Source organism: Oryctolagus cuniculus, chromosome 8 (assembly GCF_964237555.1).
Source record: "Oryctolagus cuniculus chromosome 8, mOryCun1.1, whole genome shotgun sequence".
Classification (NCBI taxonomy): domain Eukaryota; kingdom Metazoa; phylum Chordata; class Mammalia; order Lagomorpha; family Leporidae; genus Oryctolagus; species Oryctolagus cuniculus.
Genome location: NC_091439.1, coordinates 132,880,675 through 132,901,415, shown reverse-complemented (window position 1 = coordinate 132,901,415; position 20,741 = coordinate 132,880,675). Strand labels below are relative to the sequence as shown.

Genomic DNA, 20,741 nt, shown 5'->3' with positions numbered 1-20,741 from the left:
CTGATCAACCACAAGGAGTAAACATGGGTTGAGTTCCTGATTCCAGGTTGTTTCCAGGCCTGAACCAAGATTATTGTGGGCATTTGGGAGAGAGAACTAGGAGATGCGAAGGGTCTCTCTCTCCCCCTTTTCTCTCATTAACAAAATAAGGATATTTGCAAGTGAAATGAAAAATGGAACCTACTTTCTTGCCACAAGATATCTGTGACTATAAAACAAACTGATGCATTTAGTGAAGCAACAATTACCCTGGAATGTCAACCCTATATTTTGAGTATAAAGAAAAACTACTTCAACTTAAGGTAATATTTTTCTCATATTTCAAGAACTCCTAAGTTTATTCACTTAAAATTTCACCTTTTGATAAACTAGAGAGGCAATGGAATTATAAGATGAAAATAAATATAAGCTAAACTTTTGATTTGCTATCAAATGCCAAAAACATAAAAATCAAATGAATTTGAAATAAAAATATACATTGTAATAAAGAATCTTTAAGTTCATTATATTTAAAAATTGGATGACTTCATTTATTTCATTTAGTGTTTTTTTTTTTTTTTTTTTTTTTTTTTTTTTTTTTTTTTTTTTTTTTTTTTTTTTTGCCAGAGTGTCTTGGCTTTCCATGCCTAAAATACTCTCATGGGCTCTTCAGCCATATCCAAATGCCTGAAGGGCTGATTCTGAGGCCAGAGTGCTGTTTAGGGCATCTGCCATTCTATGAATCTGCTGTGTATCCCACTTTCCATGTTGGATCGTTCTCTCCCTTTTTAATTTTATCAGTTAGTATTAGCAGACACTAGTCTTGTTTGTGTGATCCCTTTGACTCTTAGACCTATGATTATGATCAATTGTGAACAGAAATTGATCACTTGGACTAGTGGGATGGCATTGGTACAAGCCACCTTGATGGGATTGTGTTGGAATCCCCTGGCATGTTTCTAACTCCACCATTTGAGGCAAGTCCGATTGAGCATGTCTCAAATTGTACGTCTCCTCCCTCTCTTATTCCCACTATTATATTTAACAGAGATGACTTTTCAGTTAAATTTAAACACCTAAGAAAAAGATATCCTATGCAAATGGAAAACAAAAACAAGCAGTAGAAGACATCTTAATATCACACAAAATAGACTTGAACACAAAAACTGCTAAAAGACAAAGAAAGGCACTATATAATGATGACAGGATCAATTCAACAGGAAGATGCGGCTATAATAAATCTTTATATACCCCATACCAGGGTGGCTGGCATTTAAACTAAATGCTAATGTATCTAAAGGGAGACATAACCTCCAATACAGAAACAATGGGGGACTTCAACAACTCAATTTCATCAATGGACAGATCAATTCAACAAAAAAAAAAATCAACAAAGAAACAATAGAGATAATGTACACTTCTGACCAACCAAACGGACCTAATTGATATTGACTGAACACTCCACAGCTGCAGAATTCACAATCTTTTCATCAGAGCACCGAACATTCTCTGGGATAGACCATATGTTATGCCATAAAATGATTCTTAACAAATTCAAAACAATTGAAATCACACCGTGTATCTTCTCTGACCACATGGAGTAAAGCTGGAAATTAGCAAATTAAGAAACAAACAAACAAAAAAATATGAGAAATAATGGAGACTGAACACCATGCTCCAGAATGAATAGGGGTCACAAAAGAAATCAAAAGGGAAATTAAAAATTCCTGGAAATGAATGAAGATGACAACACAACACATCAAAACGCTTGGGATAGTGCAAAAGCAGTGTTAAAAAGAAAGTTTATATCAATTGGTGCCTATATAAAAAAATTAGAACAGCATCAAATAAATGATCTAACAATGCATTTCAAGGATCTAGAAAAGGAAGTACAAACCAAACCCCAAATTAGTAGGAGAAAAGAAATAATAATAATTTCGGAAGACATACACAAAATTGAAACAAAAAATGCAAGATCAGTGAAATGAAGAACTCCTTTTAAAACAAAAAAATGAAATCAATATATCATTGGCCAACCTAACCAAAAAAGGAGAGGGAAGACCCAAATTAATAAAATCAGAGAAGAAAAAGGAGATGTTACAAAGGATACCATGTAAACAAAAAGAATAATAAGAAATTATTGCAAACAGCTGTATGCCAACAAATTGGGAAATCTAGAAGAAATCCAAAGATTTATGGACACATGCAACATACCAAAATGGAGTCATGAAGATATATAAAACCTAATTAAACCAATAAGAAATAAGAAGATTGAATCAGTAATAAAGATTCTCCCAACAAAGAAAAGCTCAGAATTCACCACTGAATTCTACCAAACTTGAAGGAACTGATTCCAATTCTTCTGAAACTATTCAAACCAATCAAAAAGGAGGCACTCCTCTCAAACTCCTTCTATGAAGCCAGCATTATCTTAATTCTAAAACCAGAAAAAGACACAAAAGAGAAAGAACTATAGATCAATATACCTGATGAACATAGATGCAAAAATCCTCAACAAAACATTAGCTAATAGAATCTAACAACACCAAAAAGATCATTCACCCAGACTAAGTGGGACTTATCTCTGTTATGCAAATCAATAAATGTATTACATCACATGAACAAATTAAAGCATAAAACCATTCTAATTATCTCAATAGATGCAGGGAAAGCATTTGATAAAATACAACATCCTTTCATGATACAAACCAAAGCAAGTTGGCTATAGAAAGAACATGCCTCAACATGATCAAGGCAACATGACAAACCCACAACCAGCATTATGTTGCATGGGGAAAAGCTGGAAGCATTTCCACTAAGATCCAGAACTAGACAAGGTTGTCCACTCTTTCCATTACTACTCAATTTAGTTCTGGAGGCTTTAGCTAGAGTCATTAGACAAAAAAAAAAAAAAAAAAAAAAAAAAAATCAAATGGATACAAATGGGAAAGGAGGAAGTTAAATTATCCCTGTTCGCAGATGACCTGCTACTATGTATAGAGGAACCAAAAGATTCCACCAAGAAATTATTGGAACTCTTTTTTTTATTTTATTATTAGCACTTTTATTTAGTAAATATAATTTTCCAAAGTACAGTTTATGGATTACAATGGCTTTTGCCCCCCCATAACTTCCCTCCCACCCACACCCCTCCCATCTCCCACTCCCCCTCCCATTCCAACTCTTAAGAGAGTTGGACAAAGCTGTAGGATATAAAATCAACACAAAATAATCAATAGCATGTGTGCACAAACAATGCCATAGCTGTGAAAGAACCGGTAAGCTCAGTTACATTTACAATATCTATAAAAAATATAAATACCTTGGAATTTAACCAAGAATGTAAAAGATTTCTATAATGAAAATTACAAAGCATTAAGGAAAGAAATAGAAGAAAACACTACGCAAAAGTGGAAATATCTTCCATGTTCATGGATTGGAAGAATTAATATCATCCAAATGTCCATATTACCCAAAGCATTTATAGATTCAATGTGATTGCAATCAAAATACCAAAGATGTTTTTCGCAGATCTGGGAATATTACCCTAAAATTCATAGAGAATCACAAGAGATCATGAATAGCTAAAGCAATCTTAAACAATACATATAAAGCTGGAGGAATCACAACCCCATATTTCAAGACATACTTTGTGGCAGTTATAATCAAAACAGCCAGGTACTGGCACAAGAATAGATGTGTTAACCAATGGAACACATTAGAGACCCCCAAAATTAGTCCATACATCTGCATCCAACTAATCTTTGACAAGCAAGCAAAAGTCATTCCCTGGAGAAAGAACAGTCTCTTCAACAAATTGTGTTGGGAAAATTGGATCTACACATGCAGAAGAATGAAACAAGACCATTACCTCATACCCTAAACAAAAATCAACTCACAATGTATCAGAGATCTCAATCTAAAACCTGAAGCTATCAAATTACTAAAGGAAAATATTTGGGAAACACTGCAAGACATTGGCATCGGCAAAGACTTCTTAGATAAGACCCCTGAAGCACAGGCAATAAAGGCAAAAATAGACAAATGGAATTACATCAAGATAAGAAGTTCTGCACTGTAAAGGAAACACTCAACCATGTAAAGAGGCAACCAAAAAAGTGGGAAAAACTATTTTAAAGTTGTGCATCTGATAAAGGATTAATATCCAGAATATATAAGGAGGTGTAGAAACTCAACACCAAAACAAGCAGTTCAGTTAAGAAATGGGCTAAGGGTATGAACAGGCATTTTTCAAAGGATGATATACAAATGGCCAACAGACACACGAAAAGATGCCCAAGATCCCTAGCCATCAGAGAAACGTAAATAAAACCACAGGAAGGTTTCACCTCACCCATTTAGAATGGCTATCTTCCCAAAATCAAAAAACAACAAATGCTGGTAAGGATGTGGGGGAAAAGGCACAATTATACACTATCAGTGGGGAAGTAAACTAAGTACAACATTATGGAAGATAGTACGGAAATACTTCAGAATTATGAAAATAGATCTATCATATGATCCAGCCATTCCACTCCTGGGAATTTATCCAAAGGAAATGAAATCAACATATGAAAGAGTTATCTATACCTCCATGTTTATTACAGTTCAACTCACAATAGCTAAGATATGGAATCAACCCAGATATCCAACAGCTGATGACCAGTTAAAGAAATTGTGGTATATATACTCCATGGAACACTTCTCAGCCATAAAAGTAATGAAATCCTATTGTGTAGCAAAGTGGATACAACTGGAAACTGTATGCTTTGTGAAATAATCCAGTTCCCAAAGGCAAATATCATGTTTTACCTGATTTGTGGTAACTAATATACAGAGTACAAAAAATGCAATGTGTGTGAGTGAAACTGACATTTTGAAATTTCATTCTTGTTTATGGCCCTTGTCTATACACTTGAGGAATAATGGTTTTTCTGATTACTATTGTTGAATTATTTACTCAGCTGGGGGTTAAGCTTGTGATTATAGAGTAAATTGACAGTATGCAATTATAAAAATTAAAATAAAAGAAGTAGGATAAAGAGTGGGAGTAAGGGGGGTAGGCTGGGGAATATCACTGTGCTCTCAAAACTGTACACATGAAATACGCGACATTTGCTCCCCTTACGTAAATTTAAATTCTTTATTCAAAAACTAAACTCTAGCCCATTCTATTTTATTGTGTCTTTTTTTTTTAAACTTTTATTTAATGCATATAAATTTCCAAAGTACGACTTATGGATTACAATGGCTTTCCCCCCATACCGTCCCTCCCACCCACAACCCTCCCCTTTCCCACTCCCTCTCCCCTTCCATTCACATCAAGATTCATTTTCGATTATCTTAATATACAGAAGATCAGCTTAGTATACATTAAGTATGGATTTCAACAGTTTGCTCCCACACAGAAACATAAAGTGAAAAATAATAGATGATTTTTTTAAATGATGATGAAATCAGAGCAGACCTATTGTCATGTTTAATCCCAGTGAGAGTCAAGTTGGGAGTTGATAATTTCTTTTTTTTCTTTTTTTTTTTTTTTTTACAGAGGATCAGTTTAGTATACATTAAGTAAAGATTTCAACAGTTTGCACCCCCATAAAAACACAAAGTGAAATATATTGTTTGAGTACTCGTTATAGCATTAAATCTCAATGTACAGCACATTAAGGACAGAGATCCTACATGAGGAGTAAGTGCACAGTGACTCCTGTTGTTGACTTTACCAATTGACACTCCTGTCTATGGCATCAGTAATCTCCCTATGCTCCAGTCATGAGTTTCCAAGGCTATGGAAGCCCTCTGAGTTCTCCGACTCTTATCTTGTTTAGACAAGGTCATAGTCAAAGTGGAGGTTCTCTCCTCCCTTCAGAGAAAGGTACCTCCTTCTTTGATGGCCTGTTCTTTCCACTGGGATCTCACTCGCAGAGATCTTTTGCCAGAGTGTCTTGGCTTTCCATGCCTGAAATACTCTCATGAGCTTTTCAGCCAGCTCCGAATGCCTTTAGGGCTGATTCTGAGGCCAGAGTGCTATTTAGGACATCTGCCATTCTATGAGTCTGCTGAGTATCTCACTTCCCATGTTGGATCACTCTCCCCTTTATTTACTCCATCAGTTAGCGTTAGCAGGTACTAGACTTGTCTATGTGCTCCCTTTGACTCCCAGTCCCTTCACCATGACCAACTGTGAACTGAAACTGATCACCTGGAACAGTGAGATGGCATTGGTACATGCCACCTCGATGGGATTGAATTGGAATCCCCTGGTATGCTTCCAACTCCACCACTTGGGGCAAGTCAGCCTGAGCATGTCCCAAATTATACATCTCTTCCCTCTCCCATTCCCACCACCATGTTCAACAGGGATCACATTTCAGTTAATTTTCAACACTTAAGAATAACTGTGCATCAATTACAGATCTAAACCAGTCATATTAAGTAGAACAGATAAAAAAACTACTAAGAGGGATAATGTATTAAGTTGTTCATTAACAGTCAGGGCTATGCTGATCAAGCCACCATTTCCCATAGTGTCCACCTCACTCCAACAGGTTTCCCTCTTGGTGTTCAGTCAGTCGTCACCGATCAGGGAGAACATATGGTATTTGTCCCTTTGGGACTGGCTTATTTCACTCAGCATGATGTGTTCCAGATTCCTCCATTTTGTTGCAAATGACTGGATTTCGTTGTTTCTTACTGCGGTATAGTATTCTAAAGAGTACATATCCCATAATTTCTTTATCCAGTCTATCGTTGATGGGCATTTAGGTTGGTTCCAGGTCTTAGCTATTGTGAATTGAGCTGCAATAAACATTAGGGTGCAGACCTCTTTTTTGTTTGCCAATTTAAATTTCTTTGGGTAAATTCCAAGGAGTGGGATGGCTGGGTCGAACGGTAGGGTTATATTCAGGTTTCTGAGGAATCTCCAGACTGATTTCCATAGTGGCTTGACCAGTTTGCATTCCCACCAACAGTGGGTTAGTGTCCCTTTTTCCCCACATCCTCGCCAGCATCTGTTGTTGGTAGATTTCTGCATGTGAGCCATTCTAACCGGGGTGAGGTGAAACCTCATTGTGGTTTTGATTTGCATTTCCCTGATTGCCAATGACCTTGAACATTTTTTCATGTGCCTGTTGGCCATTTGGATTTCCTCTTTTGAAAAATGTCTATTGAGGTCCTTGGCCCATCTCTTAAGTGGGTTGTTGGTTTTGTTTTTGTGGAGTTTCTTGATCTCTTTGTAGATTCTGGTTATTAACCCTTTGTCTGTTGCACAGTTTGCAAATATTTTTTCCCATTCTGTCGGTTGTCTTTTCACTCTCCTGACTGTTTCTTTTGCAGTACAGAAACTTCTCAATTTGATGCAATCCCAATAGTTGATTTTGGCTTTGACTGCCTGTGCCTCCCGGGTCTTTTCCAGAAATTCTTTGCCTGTGCCAATATCTTGAAGGGTTTCTCCAATGTTCTCTAGTAACTTGATGGTGTCAGGTCGTAGATTTAGGTCTTTAATCCATGTGGAGTGGATTTTTGTGTAAGGTGTAAGGTAGGGGTCTTGCTTCATGATTCTGCACGTGGAAATCCAATTTTCCCAGCACCATTTATTGAATAGACTGTCCTTGCTCCAGGAATTAGTTTTAGATCCTTGATCAAATATAAGTTGGCTGTAGATGTTTGGGTTGATTTCTGGTGTTTCAATTCTGTTCCATTGGTCTATCCATCTGTTTCTGTACCAGTACCATGTTGTTTTAATTACAACTGCCCTGTAGTATGTCCTGAAATCTGGTATTGTGATGCCTCCGGCTTTGTTTTTGTTGTACAAAATTGCTTTAGCTATTCGAGGTCTCTTGTGCCTCCATATAAATTTCAGCACCATTTTTTCCAGATCTGAGAAGAAGGTCTTCGGTATCTTGATTGGTATTGCATTGAATCTGTAAATTGCTTTTGGGAGAATGGACATTTTGATGATATTGATTCTTCCAATCCATGAGCATGGAAGATTTTTCCATTTCTTGGTATCCTCTTCTATTTCTTTCTTTAAGGTTTTGTAATTTTCATTGTAGAGATCTTTAACGTCTTTTGTTAAGTTTATTCCAAGGTATTTGATTGTTTTTGTAGCTATTGTGAATGGGATTGATCTTAGAAGTTCTTCCTCAGCCATGGCATTGTCTGTGTATACAAAGGCTGTTGATTTTTGTGCATTGATTTTATACCCTGCTACTTTGCCAAACTCTTCTATGAGTTCCAATAGTCTCTTAGTAGAGTTCTTTGGGTCTCCTAAATACAGAATCATGTCATCTGCAAAGAGGGATAGTTTGAGTTCTTCCTTCCCAATTTGTATCCCTTTAATTTCTTTTTCTTGCCTAATAGCTCTGGCTAGAACCTCCAGAACTATATTGAATAGCAGTGGTGAGAGTGGGCATCCCTGTCTGGTTCCAGATCTCAGTGGAAATGCTTCCAACTTTTCCCCATTCAATAGGATGTTGGCTGTGGGTTTTTCATAGATTGCTTTGATTGTATTGAGTCTTTGATACACTTCTTTATTATTCACTCAAGTTGTACTCCTACTTCACTTAATAAATTATACTGTTTCTTGGAACAACTGTAACACTTTATTCATTCACTTACTCATTGGTTTGAATTTACACATGACATACAAAGGACAGACAAGTTTTGATGGATATCATATACTTAAATTATGCATTCTGATTCCACATTTAATTATTATATAAATGAATTTTCTCCAAAATGAGATTGTGGCAATTTAGGAGGAGAGGTCATATTTTGCATTTTTATTTTATTCTCTAGAGTCTTAGTATAAATATTCATTAGACTGGATTATATAAATTTAAAAGATTGGAAAAAATAATGTTGAACTCATCTGTACTAATTTCCTAGAAAAAGAAATTCTATATACCACTAGCATTATGTCAGAAGACAGAGTTGCTGTTGAGCTAAAATAATTCATAAAAATACCAGTAAATCAGATTTTTGATAGGTATTCCCTTGTGACATATAATTCTCTCTTAAAGTAATGGCTTTTAATGGACAGCATAAAGACAACTGTAATTTGTTTTCTATTGTTCTCATTAAAACATCTGTATGGATGAATTCTAGCCAGATGACATTAGCCTATCTCTTTGAGCAACTCCTATTCCAAAAGCACTGATCTACTTTGATCATCCTTAAACCTTTAAAGAAAGATGTACTAATTCTCTAATTGTGTTTGGACAATCATTCAACTTGGACCATAGCTGAGTAGATTTTTCTCAAACCAGTTACCACCTCCTCTGTTTGATTTCAGAAAAGCAAAACCAATGTTGATTGAAGTGATGAAGCTAATGTCCTATTCAGTAAAACACCATTAAACCCTAGATTTGGAAGATTATATGTTATTCTAATATGTACCACATTCCCAGTTACTCCCTTCAAGATAAGTTTTTTTTTTAAAGTCTCTCAAAAAGAACTAACTTACAAAGTTTTATTTTCAGTTATTCTAGTGCTTAAAAATTCACACAACTTAGAAATCTGCACTGGTAATAGTCAAGTTTAGTATACATTAAATTTATTTTTACCCACTGCAAAAAAGAATCTGTCACCATTGTATAAGCTCTTTTCATATACATAAAAACATTACCTACTTTTTGTTTTTCAAATGGAATTATTCTATTTCCCTAACATTATTTTTCATCATGGACGTTGTTATCCAGAATATTTAGTGACACGTTTTATTTCTCCTTGCATTTTTGAAATAGATACATCATATCTAGGTAAGTTATTATTTAGTAAAAGTAGAAAAATAAAAAACTTCTAGGAGAACAGCTATATGGTTTCCTTGGAGAAAAACAATAATCTAAATAAATAAATAAGGCTTGACAAAAAGTGGAACCTTAATTTGAATTGAAAATAAAGAATTACTATAAAATTTCCTACAAAGTCTTTACTTCATCATGAGAGATGTTAATATTAGTCTTCCTGCCTTTTTTGTACGTGGCTCTTTGTCAATTTTAAGATCTTTTAAAACTAATTTATGACCTCCAAATTATTATATACATTTCTGAAATCTGTTCTCACCTTTAAATGTGTTCTTTGCTTAACCATACTCAGCACTAATTAAGTTGTTTCAAAATACTGGGGTACATGGCTGGTGCCGTGGCTCACTAGGCTGAACCTCCAACTGCAGTGCTGGCACACTGGGTTGTAGTCCCGGTCAGGGCACTGGATTCTGTCCCGGTTGCTCCTCTTCCAGGCCAGCTCTCTGCTGTGGCCTTGGAGTGCAGTGGAGGATGGCCCAAGTGCTTGGGCCCTGCACCGCATGGGAGACCAGGAGAAGCACCTGGCTCCTGGCTTCTGATCAGCACGGTGTGCCGGCCACAGCGGCCATTGGAGGGTGAACCAACGGCAAAGGAAGACCTTTCTCTCTGTCTCTCTCTCACTGTCCACTCTGCCTGTCAAAAAAAAAAAAAAAATACTGGGGTACCAAAACACCTCAGCAAAGAGCACTTGGAATGACCACCATACCACTAAATTCAGATCTTGAGATACATCTTTTCATCTAGTTGATACCCCATAGATTTATTATGAGGAGAGATCATATTATTTTTGTTCTGGTTTAGTGGAAATGGTCTGCTTGACTGAAAAGCCAACAAATTCGTTGTAAATGTCAAAAATAAAGGATACTAATTTATTCTATGAATCCACTGAGTCTGCCTTTGAAAATTAATTTGGGGTAAAGAGACCATTTTATCTTGATATCAGAAGGCAATTTATAAAAGAGGTATACATCTGTTTGCTTTATTCTGTGTTTCAGAAACTGTAAAATAGCAAAGTTTCAACTTTGAGATCATCAGAAAATATGTAAATTTGAAGGTTCAGGAAACATCCAATTTAATGTCATTCATGAGTCTCCACACAATAACCTTTGTTGGCTTACTTTCTGTCAAGTGAACTAAAGGAATGTTAGATTGTAATACATCAAAGTCATGTAGTGCAAATCACATCATGATGAATGCTACAGTCCTGGAATGTCAAATGTAAATACCAGTAACAAGGCAACAATCATGCTGTTTCCTAAAGACAGTCAATAACAGTTACAGTCACAAGGCCACCTAGGGCAATTTCTACAGTTAAAATTAATATGTTTGCTCACTGAAACAGACTAAGTATAATTGTCAATATATTTGCTCAGGCTGAATCAGCATCATTGACAGCCTTACTCATTTAAATGATCTTACCAATTAAATTAAGTTTTTAATCACAGGCCATTAAAAATTGGCTAATAGATATAAGGAAGCAGAGTTAATGTAACAAAGAAATATTCTTTCCACTCTTCGCTGAAATTGAATAAAATTAGATAAAATCAAACTTGAAAAATACAGTTTAAAAAATGTTCCAACAAATTTTAACTCCCATTCCACAAAAAAGAGGGGTTTTCTGCAGCAGCAAGTCTTCTCTAAGATAAAAATAGATGAACTTACAAAGTATAGCAGTGCCTTGGTTAATCACAGCAGGACAAGTGAGTAAACACCTTCAGAAATCTTCTAGAGTGCATTTTCTGGAAAAGAAAATGAAAATAAATAAAAGGCTGAGTTTTTAAAAAATAACCATTATTAAACTATGATTTCCATAACAGAAAGAACACACAAATATTCTACAAATTGCACCCATCTATGTAGTGTTTTAAACAAAATAGAGTGCATTCTTATTTCATTCCTGCCAACAAGCAGCTCATAAGAGATAACATATCAGTTTATTCCAGTTTATTCTACACTCTCCAGTATATTAAGGAGTCAATGATACTTTATTTTCACATACAAAATTCCAAAATGATCTCTTCTGGCATAAGATTGGAAAGGTTGTTTATGTCCTTTATGTGCTGCTTGACACGGCAAGATGCTGAGGAACTAAAAAAAAAAAAAAAGCAAGAGAACTAAAATATATGGTCAAGTTTTTCTCGAAAGAGGCTTCTGAATTTGATGGAGTATTTCAAACATAATAAAGGTGCAAACAAAGACGAAAGACCTGAAGAGTGTGCAAAGAAAGATGCAAATATGGAATGCATGAAGTTTGCATACTTTTAATAAAGGTTTCTAGTTTAAAAAAAAAAAAGGAAGATGTAAGTGAGAGTAAGCAACCGTTTCATTTTTTGGATTCCTTTTATGTTATAAGCACAGATCAAGGGGAAAATTCACAAGCCCTGCAACTGACTGCCTCTACTCTCCTCATGCATAAAACAACACCAACTATTCAACTTCTCTCTTTTTATAAGCTCCACTGCAACAGAAGATACACACAGTTACTACATTGCCTTGCCTGTCTTTAGTAAAAGCTAAAAATCCCAATTGTGTGTGCAATGAGCTGGTATCCATAGTTTAGCATTTTTCCATATGCAGGTAGTAAAATCACAAGATGATATTTTAGCATAATGAACCAATACGTGTTATTATTTATCATTCTTAAAAATGTGTAGAGAAGCTATAGAAAAACATATTTTCAAATTAAAGGCATTCCTGTTTGTAGAATCAGATTATCATTTATAAATATCACATTTTTGGATAGTCAGAGAGTAGAATATTAACAAATACCTTAAACAATTGTAAATGGATTATTTTGAAAGTAAAAAATGATATTCTTCTTTAACTCAGAATACTCAAATTATTGTCATCTGTCGATAACCCTGGCTACCTTTGATTTTCTTTAAATTCAATTGAGTACACTGAAACTTTTGTCTTCACAGGATCCATTTTTACTGATTATATAATTTAAATTGAATTTAGATATTACATTCTGAGTTTCAAATATAAAGTATTGTAAAATATAAATGGATTTATAATAATACAATATATAATAATAATAATACAAATGCTAACAAATATATTCATCTACCTATCAATCTACCCACTGATAAATCAGTCTTCTGATTTATCTAAACAGTCTACTATTCTGTGTATATACACACATTCACATGAGAATATTGAGCAAAATGTTTTAAAATCTCGGCCAGTGCCACGGCTCACTAGGCTAATCCTCCGCCTGCGGCGCTGGCACACTGAGTTCTAGTCCCATTTGGGGCTCTGGATTCTGTCCCGGTTGCCCCTCTTCCAGGCCAGCTCTCTGCTGTGGCCAGGGAGTGCAGTGGAGGATGGCCCAAGTGCTTGGGCCCTGCACCCCATGGGAGACCAGGAGAAAAACCTGGTTCCTGGCTTTGGATCAGCGTGGTGCGCCAGCCGCAGCAGCCATGAGGGGGTGAACCAACAGAAAAAGGAAAACCTTTCTCTCTGTCTCTCTCTCTCACTGTCCACTCTGCCTGTCCACAAAAAAAAAAGTTTTAAAATCTCTTATTGATAGAAACACACTGACTATATGTAATATGTTTTTACTACATTTCGCATAATCTGTTTTTTGTTTACATTAACAAAAAGGTATTACTGAGTTTGGTACTTAGGTAAAAGATGCTTAAAGTAAAAGATAAATCATGATGTAACTGCTATTACTAATTATCTATTAATAATATAATACTAAATACTAGCACAAGGTTAAACTATAGATTACTATATAATATCCTATCCATCATATCACAGGAATTTTAAATTTTCAGTTTGGAAGTTTGATCCATTAACTTTATTTATTAATGCTGTGTTATTTATTTTGTTAAATACAGTGCTAGTATTTGCTATTTTTACCAAATATGAGCTATGTAGTATATCATATTTTGCTATATTTTATAATTTCCCAAGTACTGGAAGTATAATATAATTTAAATAAAATTATCAGAAGATAATTTTGGAACAAACTAAGTCTATTATAAATGTTATTGAGACAAGACAATACACAATAGAAAATCTTACGCAGGTACACATACATATACAAATCAAATAATTTTGAACACTGAAAATATTCTGGAGATAGAGCAGTGAGTGACTAAACATAAAGGCAAAGGAGAAGCCTTCCTAGTAATTAGTTCAGCAAAATAAAGTAGAAATCAAAACTGATAGAGAATGAAATTATCGTCCACCTCCACAGCAACTACTGACTCTCAAAAATCTTGAGGAAAAAAAAGTCTTGAAGAACAAAAGGACAAGCCAAACAAAAGTACTCCTTTAAAATCCCAGAATGTGGACATATTTTTAAATATTCAGCTATGAGCCCTTCTTGGTGAAATTATCCAATGAAAGAAAGTCTGATTTTACAGAAAGCAACAGGAAGATGCTTCAGAATTCTTTTATATTCTAATTTTTCAGGTGTAAAACCACTACACATTTCTGATTTTACAAAGCATATTACAATTAGTCTACATTTCCCCAGAGATGAAAAAAACATCAGTCATGAGGAGGGAGGAAACCTGAATAAAGTGAACAGCAATCACAGGGTTAGATATGTAAAATTAAAATCCAATTTACAGAAATAAGTCTTTTGTTCAAGAACAGTGACTAAATGCAAATATGGCATGGTGTTGAACACATAGACAGTTCTGATTTTGGCAAGGGAAGTGTGTTCAGAAGATTATCCAAGAAAGTTTATGGGAGTGATAATGGAAATTTTCTGGGTTTGGCAGAGACCATAGTAAAACTTGATAACATTGTGAAAAATATTTACTCATGTTACAAACATTGGCATCAAGTAACATACATTATGTAAGACATTTTATAAAAACTGAATATATTGATTACAGAACCAATGAATCAAGTTATGCTGAAGGAAAGAAAATAATTTGTTACTCAAATAATTTTAGATACAGCTCAAGATGTAAGTTTGATATAACAAATTATAGTTATTCTGAATCTGATGACTCAAGTTTAATAGTCCTATATAAACGCAATTTGGAGAAATTTATCCAGAAGATGAAATAGGATAGAACTTTTATCCAGAATCTAGGGGGAAACTGATTTCAGTAGGTAACTCAAAATGATATTTGTGACTATGGATACCATAAACATACCTAGAAAACTACATATGTTATTAAAACATACTCAACAGGAAATTTAAGGAATTCTAAACTTAATTGTGTTGCTGAATCTCTAAGTATTAGCATGAAATGGTAAACAAAATCTTTGACCGCAATTGATTTTATGACGGTTACAATCTATATATTTGCTTCCCCTCACTTCATTAAGCTTCAGATGATATTGAGAATTTGTCAAATATTTAATAAGAAAGTTAAGGTGATGTCTTTATACTACTAAAAATTCAGTTATGCAAAAGTTTTTAGAAACTAATGGCATTAATATATTATAGGAAATATATAAACTTTGGAATGCTAGAACAAAATACTTGCCAAAATATCTACTTTTAAATTTATTTCCTAATTCTGCATGCTATTCTAAAAAATATAACATTCTAGGGAAGGCATCTGGAAACGGTACCTGCCAAGACTCATGTAATAAATATTTTAGGGTTTCCATACAAGTGTGTGCTTCTATGTGTTTGTGTTAGAATCCTTTAAAAGCAGAAAAAATACCATTCTTACTTCATTCTTACTTCACGGGCCAAATAAAAGATGGCCATAGTTTTTCTAGTCTTTGTCTAATACCACAGATATGTTCAAATTTAAATTTCAATCAAATTAAATCAAATCAAAAATTCAGTTTCCCAGATGCACTGACTACAGTCGCCATTCTCAAAAGCTGCACGTACAATTTAAGTAGTTAAAATTCAATCAAACTAAAAACTTCAAGGTTTTCAATAACTGCAAGTACTCAGTAGCCACATTCAGTCATTGTGTGCCGTACTGAACACCACACACAAAAAGCATTTTCAGAAAGGTCTATTGTTTTAGAAAAAACTACTCAGGAACAAAACAGTGTGTGTGTGTTCTGTGAAGGGGGTGGGGTGTGTGTCCCTTAAATATATCAGGAAAAATTCAAAGCAAGAATGAATCAAATGATATTGATGCTCATTTCTACCATGTAAATAATACCAGAATTTAAATTAATTTAGTTGACTATCAATTCAACTGTCAGTATTCTTTATACAAAATGAAAATCCATATCAGCTTGTCAAATCAATGTCTATGACACAAAAACATACCTTTGTCTTTATATTGGGTCAAGGCTTATCTCACTTCACAGGAATACAGGCTATCTAGGGAGATTTTTTTTTTTTTCAGGAGGATTCTTTTTTTCTTTTTAATTTATTTAATGAGCATAAATTTCCAAAGTACAGCTTATGGACCACAATAGCCTCCTCCCCCCCACCGTGTCTTCCCTCCCATCCACAACGCTCCCCTCTCCCACTCCCTCTCCCCTTTCCCTTCACCTAGGGAGATTTTAAAATGTGGATTCTGGGCCAGCGCTGTGCCTCACTAGGCTAATCCTCCGCCTTGCGGCGCTGGCACACCGGGTTCTAGTCCTGGTCGGGGCGCCGGATTCTGTCCCGGTTGCCCCTCTTCCAGTCCAGCTCTCTGCTGTGGCCCGAGAGTGCAGTGGAGGATGGCCCGAGTGCTTGGGCCCTGCACCCCATGGGAGACCAGCAGAAGCACCTGGCTCCTGGCTTCTGCCATCGGATCAGCGCGGTGCACCGGCCACGGCGGCCATTGGAGGGTGAACCAATGGCAAAGGAAGACCTTTCTCTCTGTCTCTCTCTCTCACTGTCCACTCTGCCTGTCCAAAAAAAAAAAAAAAATGTGGATTCTGATTCAGTAGGTCTGGATTGGACAATAAATGCTATATGTCTAACAAGTTTCTAGGAGGTGCTGAGACTTCTGGCCCATGGACACACTATGCACAACATGTTTTAGCATGCAGTTTGGTGAACAGGAAAAGAAGCTAAGTGACACTTCCGATTACTATTAACTAAACCCAGTAATAACGTGTACTTATGAGGAATCACCCTATCGGGAATTCAAGATTCTTAATCCTTAATTATGAGATATTCTTAAAATAAGATATTTTAAGATATTCTTTAAAACACAGCATCATATTCATGAAAGTACTGTAAAATGTTTACAGTATTAACTTGGCAAATTTTCAAAATTTTTTCCAAGAATATACTCAATATTCTCAGTACCCTTTGCCAAATGTACTGCAACTTCTCAAAGCTAAAATTGTTAGAAGCAACTTGTCTGTAAAAAGACTGTCAAATGTTCCAAACTTGAATACACAAAATTCAAACTTACAGCACAGAAGTACTGAAACTGTCAAAGAGAGTTGTGAATCCTTGATTTCCTTAATCAAATTTCGGTGGCCAGAACCTAAATATCTACATGCCTCCTTCAATAAATAGAGATCAACAATGATGCAAAATAAAAATCACCAATATCCTACAGCATTGCTATGCGAGTTACTGTAAAACCTCTAATATGCACACTTAACACATGAATAATATCTGAGATCAGCACTGAAGTCCATACACAGGATGGGGGTGGGGCTCTAAGGACGACAGAACCCAGGAAACAGCATTTAAAGTTTACAATCATAGGTATAGAGAAAGAAAGTTTGAGCAATGGGATAAGTAGAGATAAATAAGCCCCAACTCATATGACAAAAGTCGTTAAAAGAAGAAACAACCAGCAAATAGTGGAATAGAAATAATATTTGCAAAGACACTTTTAGACTAGCCACCAGAAGCTAAAGCAGCTCTTTTTCAGTATCATAGGGTTGACCTACACTTGGGAAAACAGCAACTCCAAAACATATCCTAATAAAATTATTATATTTCTTTGAGATACAGAAAAAATATCATGGGAATATAGAAAAAAGTTTGACTGAAAATAAAAATTGGCAAGAGTTCTTCAAAGAAACACACAAGATAAGAATACAGTAGAATCTGCTGTGTATCCCATACTGGTCCCTTTTATTTTTTTTCTTTCTCCTCTAGTTAGCCAGGTGAAGTTTCCCCCAAGGGGCTTCAAGCCTCGTTCCCTCTAGGCAATTCCTGCTGCTTCCCAACCAGTGTCTCGGGCTACTGAGGTTTTGCTTTACCTCCTTTTCGAGCACTGGTGTGTAGACTCGGTGGCTGGGGTTCCAAGCCATGGGTGCCCATGCCCTCCACGTAGATCCACCGTGTCCCACTAGTTCCGGAAGAGTTTCCTCTGCAGTTTTTCCCTTAACTCTTCCCTGAAACTACAGTATCTCCACTTTTATTAAACTGTCTTTTCCCGGACTATCAGTGTGCTCCCTTCCTATTCCACCATACCCAGCAGACTCATAGAATGGCAGATGTCCTAAACAGTACTCTGGCCTCAGAATTAGCCCTTAAGGCATTCAGATCTGGCTGAAGAGCCCATGAGAGTATTTTAGGCATGGAAAGCCAAGACACTATGGCAAAACAAACAAACAAACAAACAAAAACAAAAACAAACAAACAAAACCCTAAATGAAAGATCTCTACGAGTGAGATCCCAGTGGAAAGAACGGGCCATCAAAGAAGGAGGTATCTTTCTCTGAAGGTAGGGGAGAACTTTCACTTTGACTATGACCTTGTCTAAATATGATCAGAGTCGGTGAACTCAAAAGGCTTCCATAACCTTGGCAACTCATGACAAGTGCCTAGGGAGATTACTGATGCCATAAACAAGAGTGTCGATTTGTTAAGTCAACAACAGGAGTCACTGTGCACTTACTCCCTATGTAGGATCTCTGTCCTTAATGTGTTGTACAACATGAATTAATGCTATAACTAGTACTTAAACAGTACTTTACACTTTGTGTTTCTGTGTGGGTGCAAACTGTTGAAATCTTTACTTAATATATACTAAATTGATCTTCTGTATATAAAGAGAATTGAAAATGAATGTTGATGCAAATGGAATGAGAGAGGGAGCAGGAGATGGGATGGTTGTGGCTGGGAGGGAAGTTATGGGGAGGGGAAAAGTCACTGTAATCCATAAGAAGTTCTTTGGAAATTTATATTTGTTAAATAAAAGTTAAAAAAAGAAAAGAAAAAGTAAAAAAAAAGGTGAAATTCTTTGTATTTGAAAAGTTATATTCTTTTAGTTTTGCCCCTCCGTATAATTAAACTATTTATATTTTGTTTCTTTAATTTCTTGTACTTGATCCAGAATTGTTTCTTCCATGTTACTTTGGAAAATAAATGATTGGCTCATGGGGCCAATCTAATCAAGTTGAAAAAAAAATACAGTAAAGAAATGTCAATGTTTGTTTATGAAACATAATTTTATATATATAAATAACACATAGATATAAAAATATAAACTGTGTATGATTTTATATACATAAAAATCATGTTTAAGTCTCAGGCCTCAGAAAACAATACAGAACTTCGGCCGGCGCCGCGACTCACTAGGCTAATCCTCCACCTTGCGGCGCCGGCACACCGGGTTCTAGTCCAGGTCAGGGCGCCGGATTCTGTCTCGGTTGCCCCTCTTCCAGGCCAGCTCTCTGCTGTGGCCAGGGAGTGCAGTGGAGGATGGCCCAAGTGCTTGGGCCCTGCACCCCATGGGAGACCAGGAGAAGCACCTGGCTCCTGCCATCGGATCAGCGCGGTGCACCGGCCATAGCACGCCGGCTGCGGCGGCCATTGGAGGGTGAACCAACAGCAAAGGAAGACCTTTCTCTCTGTCTCTCTCTCTCTCACTGTCCACTCTGCCTGTCAAAAAAAAAAAAAGAAAAGAAAAGAAAAAACAATACAGAACTTCAAAAACTCAGAGGACGCTGTACTTGCGAGCCATTCCCTAGACAGTCTGTTTCAGCTAATTAAAAGATGACGACAGAAATTTTAATAAGAATTAGTGGTAAGCATTGAGGATGTTTATTTGTGAATCTAAGGCAAAAAGTTAGGTTGAATTCTTCGTGGAAGAATAGTAGGGGCTGGCTCTGTGGCATAGTGGCTGGAGCCAGTGCCTGCAGAGCCAGCATCCCATATGGGTGCCGGTTAGAGTCCCGTTTGCTCCACTTCCTATCCAGCTCCCTGCTAATGGGCCTGGGAAAGCAGCAGAAGGTGGCCCAAGTGCTTGAGTCCCTGCATGCATGTGGGAGACCCGGAAGAAGCTCCTGGCTCCTGGCTTCAGCCTTGCCCAGTCCTGGCTGTTGCAGCCATCTGGGGAGTGAACCAGCAGATGGAGGATCTCTCTCTCTCTCTCTCTCTCTCTCTCTCTCTCTCTTCTCTCTGTTATTCTTTCAAATAAATAAAAACATATTTTAAAAAAAGGACTAGTAGGTAAAGTAGTGGACAAAACAGAAATAATTGAACTAATATATGCCATGGCAAGACCCCGCACCAGATAAAGCCTAAACGTCTCTTTCCGATGGCTACTGCTCATAGATGTAGCCTCTGACTCTGCCGTGGAATCAGCTGGTGGCATGGACTTCACTTCTTTCACCCATATCACCGCCAGCAGTGCAGCCTGAGCAGAGCTGAGTAACTCTGTGACTCAGGGACACCCTGGGTTGGCACCACCTTGGCTACCAACGAACTGCCTCCAACTCCCTCTCCAACCTCACATGCCGAGTGAGCAGTAAGATTCAACTGCAGGGGAGTAGGGAGAGAAAGTGAGCTCAGGGCTTTGATCTGAAACTCAGTTCAAGCCCCAGAGGCCTGGTGCCGGATATAGAGACCCCAAATCCCACATCAGCACTTGCAGGCAAATCCTCTAGATGTAGCTGGGAACCATGGAGATCGGCACCCTGATAGACCTAATGAGTGTATTGTTCTAGCCTCTTACAGGCCTGGTACATGCCCACAAGACAGTACAAGTCCCTGTAGCTGCAAACCCAAATGCAACCCATACAGATGTCAGGCTGGGCGGCCAGAGGACTGCCTTCACCAACCACGCACAGAGAGCCAGGCTTCAGTCACCCAGAGTAGGGCGC

General features: G+C 36.7%; 1 protein-coding gene across 9 annotated transcripts in view; it reads right to left on the bottom strand.

Moving 5' to 3' along the window:
• MARCHF1 (membrane associated ring-CH-type finger 1) overlaps nt 1-20,741 on the bottom strand; it is a 1,003,118-nt gene that overhangs the window by 665,134 nt on the left and 317,243 nt on the right. For all 9 annotated transcript variants that reach the window (XM_070047277.1, XM_051831701.2, XM_051831697.2 and 6 more), the window contains exon 2: nt 11,451-11,527. The gene's annotated coding sequence lies outside the window, so the exon portion shown is untranslated. The remainder of the gene's footprint in view (nt 1-11,450; nt 11,528-20,741) is intronic.